Source organism: Choristoneura fumiferana, chromosome 2 (genome assembly GCF_025370935.1).
Source record: "Choristoneura fumiferana chromosome 2, NRCan_CFum_1, whole genome shotgun sequence".
Taxonomy (NCBI): domain Eukaryota; kingdom Metazoa; phylum Arthropoda; class Insecta; order Lepidoptera; family Tortricidae; genus Choristoneura; species Choristoneura fumiferana.
The window spans coordinates 20097021-20104414 of NC_133473.1; positions in this window are offsets into that span (position 1 = coordinate 20097021).

Genomic DNA, 7394 nt, shown 5'->3' on the forward strand with positions numbered 1-7394 from the left:
TTTTTCAGAAGTGTTTTTCAATAAAGAATACGAAAAAATTGCTTACCTTCTTTCTATAATGCAAAAGAAACGAAGTCTAGTTGGGGCCAAATTTTTTTTCTTGATGAATAAAATTAGACCGTGATGCTTTCGCCTTTCGAAAATACAAACTGAGACATAGATACACAGAAAAACCAGAAAAAGAGACCAGCGCTGGGAATCGAACCCAGGTCCTCAGCAATCCGTGCTGCGTGCTATAACTCCTACACCACCGCTGGAAAGGAGTCTAGACACGAATTTCTCCTATGCACACATATCTCAGGTTGCTTTTTTCCACTACGCTACTTAAGCAGCAGCACTAGCGACATCTTTGTTTCGCTCTCATCGCGAGACGTCACATTCTTTTGGGACTAATCGCTCACCCAGACAAGAGATGTCGCTACTAAGCTATCAAATTATGATTGGTTTTTTGGAGTATTTTTGTATTTTCATTCACCTTTCTCAGATCTCAGATCCGTATGTCATCACTGGCAACACACACTGGCCAAAGACTTTTGACTTCAAACACTGCGGTAATTTGGATGAAAAGACACTGCGAAGCTTCCCGAACGCTGCCCAGCCGAAATATGATTTGCGATTTTGGAAAGTTTACAGTTCATTTTTATTTTCTCCCATATATATATTAAAAAAGAAACTATTTGATACTGTACTATCGATCGGGCCTACGCGTCTGTTTCAGACGAATTTTGGCGTATTTCCTGTGCACAACATCTTTGATGGCTGACTAGACCGATGCGAGAGCGACATGTTCGTCCACAGGCCTGAACAAAAGAAGTCAGCGGATGTTGTTGCAGAACCGCCTTAGTGTCGTTTCTGTCTCTTGTCAGCAATGCTAAAAAATAGTACTGTATGGTCGCGGAATAAAAAGGTTGATCACCTTAAGGTCTGTTTTTGTTTTGTTAAAAGTTGTCAATCTGCTTTATCGACCGAGTATGACATATTTCGTCATAATGTATCTGTTACACAGTTCAAAAGCTAACATGTGCTTGCAACCTGTCATCATCCCAGCCTATATACGTCCCAGTGCTGGGCACAGGCCTCCTCTCGGAATGAGAGGGCTTGGGCCGTAAGTTCCCACGCGGGTCCAATGCGGATTGGGAACTTCACACACAAACACCATTGAATTGCTTCGCAGGTTCGTGCAAGTTTCCTCACCGTAAAGCTCGTGGTAAATTTCAAATGTAATTGCGAGCCGGGGTTTGAACCCACGATCCTCTGCTTGAGAGGCCATTAGGTCAAACCACTCGACCACCACGGCTTCCTGTACATGCAACGTGTAAATGAATATATTTGAAAACTGGTCAACCTTTTCATTCCGCCACTGTACTATGATAATATCGTTTATATCTTATATCTCGGTATTCATAATAAATGTGTGACTAGAACCTTGCGTAAGAGAAGTTTTAAGAGAAGTAGAAATTTTCGTCCTCAGACGCAAGTCTTGATAGCCCATGCATTACATTATCTAGTTAAAAGTTTTCAACAATGTCATGGGTTGTACTTAGCTCTACAACGTTTTTATCAACTTTTACTCAACCATGTTTTATAATAAGATTTGACGAAGCTGTTGCGGATGCATCAATGTGTTATTTGAATGTTTTTTTTGACAAAGCATATGGCTGTGTACTTTTGTTTTTAGCTATTCTTCGTCTTTTAAAATAAATGTAAAGAAACAAATATACAATCCAACAAAGCTTTTATTATTAATTTACTCGTATTTTTTACTATAGAGTACTGGGCTTTTATTTTAAGTTGCACCATGTCAGTGCTCGTACAATGGAATGTCAAGTCAAGCCGTCAAATTTCCGGTTAAGCATGCCTTAAATTTATTTAGACGGAGATTTGACGGTTGATTTGAAATTGGTTATCATTAGGTCACAGATGTTACTGTTATTTTATCTTTAATACTAACTTTCCGCCAGCAATTAAACCAGCTTTAAATTATTTTTTCGCGTGAAACACGATAGTCTCTAGCACAACAGTAGCGTTCAATTCTGACGTTATTTTTGACGCGATTTGTACGCCTATGCAAGGGATTGGCCTGACAGTGTGGCAGACCGTCAGTTGTGGAGGTTAAGAAGAGACGCCTTTGCCCAGCAGTGGGATACAAAAGTAGCGTGGAATAGCCGCGAAAAGAAACGAACGAATTGACTGAGACACTGTATTCATTGTTTCGCGAGGCTGTGCTTGCTATGCGCTTATGTAGGAAAATATGAGTATATGTGCCAAATACCTACCAAGTCTTTATAAAATTTGACTGCAATATCTTCAACTAAATTAATTCATTAGAGACATGGGATTCTTTGTAACAGTTACTACGTTTTACTTTTCCATTGAATTATATAGAGTTTACCAATCTTCTTCAAGTTAAACAACCACGTCTATTTTCAATTCTATGTCTATTAACTTTAAATTCCTCCGAGCATTGGTTAGAGTAAACATATAAATATTCAATGATCCCGTATCAGTCCCAAGTCGTGTGTTTGAGTAAGATAATTAGATCAACCGATGAATATATCATCGGGGGAATAATGTATGTATTGACGATGCTACTTGTATTATTATCTATTCTGTGACGACGTTCCATTACTCCATGTGTGGTTGTGTCGCTCGGAGTATTTATTGTTTATAGGGAAATGTTACGGGGTGTTACATTTGATTTAGAAACACATGGTAACATTATAGTAGATGATAATATGTCTATATAAACATTGTAACATTTTCTTGATTTATAGTTAATTAAATAAATAATATCATGGTAAAGGACATCAGTTGGTATACTCGTACCTAGTCCCAAATTAAGCAAAACTTGTACTATGGGTACCAGGCGACTTTAAGGTTTACTGTCAGTCCCAAACTACTGGGAGAACAAAGGATTTTTATAAGTGATGGGTTTTTTATAGGTGTATACATATTTCCAACTTTTTCACGGCCAACTTCGTACCAAGTTGCACATTGGAAAGGCAATATATCACATTAAGAGATAACCCGCCGTAGCATACGTATGATCCACAGCGTGCATTTCAATGTACCAGTCCGTCCTCTAAATCAGAACAAATTGAGATATACGACTCGGTCGTCCGGAACTAACTGCCTAACTTAGGAGGACATGGATGATAGCTCTTGCTTGTAATAGAATTAAATTTTATGCGACAAAGTTGTGTTTGCGATTGGAAGGTTATTTTGGTTATTGGTTTATTAAAATATAGCAACGGCTGAGCTTAAACTGAGATAAAATATCTACTTTTAGAATGAGGAAAAGTTCCATTGTATTGTAATTTATTAAGTATCGGAGTAAAACAGGTTATGTCAAATTAGACAACTTTGTCTAAAAGGAGCCATCATCTTATATGCACAAGATGTATTCAAATTAATCTACTTATTTAAAAATGATTTCATATTTCACTTGGTCAGGCCATAACTTAAGAACGACTTTACCGATTTCTTCTATCTTTTTTTTCAAGTTTACTAATGTGTAAAGGCTAACCAGAAATATAATAACCTCCTCCTTTTTTGAAGTCGGTTAAAAAACCTGACGCGAGGGCAGCACTTCTACGTTTTATATTGCAACATTATTAACACTTACTTACGATAACTACCAGTCATATTGACAACGGTGTCGGTGACTGTTATTTAAAGGAATATTTTATAATCCCTCAGACTTTCTATAACAAATACTTTATACGTATGGATAATTTTCGGCATTTTAACTTAATTTTGAATTCGATTGTAATGAAACAGGCTCTAGCTATTTTAAGCTATAATATGATGTAAATTTAGCGCCGCTACTTACTGTGTCGTATTTTGAAACTAATGAAGTCTTAGTTGTCAAACAACTACGATTAATTAATTGATTAGCAAGCCATCTAGTATAGCAAAGTAAATCTAGGTGGCGCTCTATCAATCAATGATAAAGAATACATTGTAAATAGCGACATCTAAATTATATTTGTTATTAGTCTGAAAACGCTACCAAGAAATGTTAAGCAGCAAATATAAAGCTGCTAATAACAAAGCCATTAATTTTCCTCATTTAATTTCCTCAAGTCAATAAGGTCTGGTTTTCCAACTTAAGAAAGAAAGTTGTGAAAATAACGCATTCCAGCACCGGGTGCCTGTGAAGGGTTCAAATTAATTAATAGTACATCTCGATTAAAGAAATACTTTGTTTTCGCTGACGCGCCGAATTTTTGAGGATTAATTAGGGCATTGTAATTTTGAAAAGGTTACGCTTGTTATTTATTGTTTGGATTTAGGTGGATGGAACGGGAAAACACGGGTAGCAAAAGGGATTTTTGTTTAATGGTTTTGGCCTTGACTTTGTCTTAGCGTGATCGATGGAAAATTATATTTTTCGCAGTTTTTTGAAATCTATAATAAATAAAATGTTAATTTTATCGCTAAATTAAACTCAAAATTGAACGATTTTTATGTTTTTGTGGTACACAGTTAACGGAGGTGGTACTCCACTAATAATACTATCCAGATTTTGTTGGAAAATGCGTGACCTATAGTTTTTCTAAAAATTTACATTTAAGTGTTAGTAGTTAGTATAGTTACCGCTCATAGTATAGTTGTGATCTAATGGTGTCTACATTTAATACCTATTCTACTTGTTTGTGACGCAAAAAATAATTATTATAATAATGTGGATGGGAAATGTATTACGACTTACATCATGTACATGTAGGTATAATGAAGGTGTCATTTCTTCCTAGAAAAAAATAAAAAATTAAAGGAAAGAAAAGTAAAGCATAATCAAAAAAACTACACACCCTTAAGTACGCGTAATAAAATATACCTAATATTAAAATATTCATACATAAATCACGTCAATACTCTTACAAGTTTGTGTGTATGATACAAGAGATCGAATTATGAAGGCTTGGAAAAATTTGTGTGGCCAAGCCCAGAGGTAAAGTTGTTCAAAGTTGCCGTGTAAGTCGAAGGATTACATGTGTTAGTAACTCGAGTTGGCAGGATCTTTCACTTTCATAAGTTAAGTTATTCGAACTTTAGATATGAGTGACCTTTTCAAGTTATGACGAAATTTTTGGTAAGCGGTAGTGATGAATAAGGTCTTTAAAAAACATTTTTAATAAAAGCTTTTTCACTGATTAGACTTGTATAGTCATACAAGTAACTTGTATCTTGTTTGTTGTTTGTTTGTTGTAATTATTTATTTCTTGTTTTTAATAGTTATTATTATTATTGTTTCTCTTAAGTTATTGTGTACGTTCCGTGAGTCACAGACGGTCTGGCAGAAATCAGCGTGCAGTAACGCTTCAATGCTGAGTCAGCGACCGTTCACTTTCAGCACACAACATTGTAGTATTTAATTTTCATGTGTTTTTCTGTAATTTTTTATTATTTGTGTTAATTTCTGTAATCTTCTGTGAAAATAAATTCTTTCCTTTCTTTCTTTCTTTTATCTTTTAACTTTGTCTTGCTCTTAATAACAGTTACTCAATTGTAGTATATTTATTGTTGACTTTTTAGGGTTCCGAATCCAAAGTGACACCCTTTTACTAAGACTCCGATGTATGTCTGTCTGTCCATACGTCAGTCACAGCGCACTATCTCTTGAGCCGTGCTTAATAGCAAGACACTTGAAATTTTCACAGATCACGTATTACTGTGGCAGCTATAACAACAAATATCCAAAATTAAATTAAATTAAAAATTAAAGGGCGTCGTCATAAAAGAAAGGTGTTATTTCAGCGTTTTTTGGTTGGTAGGCGTTGTTATTCATTTCGAGGCGGCTTGCAGTTGCTAAGAGCTAGTTAATACATTTTAACGAGTACTTTGATACTAAAAAACTACAGTCAGCAAAAGAGATTGTATTAGAGTTTTCACCCCAAAACTTATTACTGATCTGTTTTAAAGAGATTGTCCCGTATCGTTTTTGTCAAACTTTAAACCTTAAATTGCTATAAGTGGCTTCGAAGCGGTAACGTTTCGTGTGGTCTGCCTACCCCATTAGTGATTACAGGCGTGATGTTTGTGTGTGCATGTGTTTTAAAACATTGTACAGAATCACTGAACGAGTCCGACTCGCATTTGAGCGTTTTTTTTTTAATTTATTTAGCCATACTGATAGCTCAAACCCACGACCCTCTGCTTGAGAAGCCATGGATCAAGCCACTGGACTACCGAAAGATAAAGGTATTCGCAGTATTAACATTTTTGGAAACTCCTGATCATCAGCCTATAGCAGTCCACTGCTGGACATAGGCCTCCCCCAATGGGCACCATTACACTCTGTCCTCAGCTAGACGCATCCAGCTTTTAACAGCAGCCTTGTGCAGATCGTCACTCCACATGGCCGAAGGGCGTCCTACACTACATTTGCCAAGACGCGGTCTCTACTCAAGAACTCCTTTACTCCAGCGGTTGTGGGTTCTTCGACAGATATGACAAGCCCACTGCCACTTCAACTTGCTAATTCTCAATTCAATTGGAAACTCTTATCTTAGACCAAGTCTCCGCTTGCCTAATTGTAATTATGGTCAAATATAAGCCCATGTGAATTATAAAAGAAAATATAACAAGTTCTTGGCAATGAACTAAAAGAATTTCCTTGCTCACCCGCGACCTTACGATAGCCAAGCTTATGCAAAATATGCGTGTTCATGCAGTTCCTCCACCTCCACACTGTAAGAACACACACAAATCACACAAACCCATCTATCACCACCACCACACTCCACTGACGCGTTTCGAGCTCAACCAGAGCTCATCTTCAGAGTGACACAACCGTACACCACGCTACCAGTTGTTAGAAGGAAATTCTTTTAGTTCATTGATATGGACCTCCGCAAAGTAACGCCTCATTCAATAAATGATTTAAGTTCTTGGCATTTAATTGTTAGCTGGCTGCGTAGACAAAGAAGTACGTCTAAAAATGCTTTAAAAGTTAAAAAAAAAATGAGTGTTCGGGGTAGGAACGTTGAAGAGTTTAATAACTCATTTATAACATTCATTTTCTACGCTGAAAGCTCATTTGAGTAAAAACAACTAAACAAACGCTTAACGTCTGTGGAAATACTAAATGGAAATGCATTTCCTTTCGAAAAGAGTACTGTCGACGTGTTTCATTTTATGTATTCATTATAAAACAAGTAAATGCTTCCGACAAGGCAGCTATTTCCGTAAAGAAAATAGGGAAATGCTCTAGATTTTCTCAGATAAGTTCTCATAAAATATAAACGAGTGTAAAGTAAATCTTGCAATGCGATTATTTTGTTCCATCCGCAATTTTGATGTTTATTTCATCATCATCATCTTGGCCTATATACATCCCACAGCAGGGCACAGAATGAGAGGACTTGGGCGGTAGCACCCACGCAGACCCA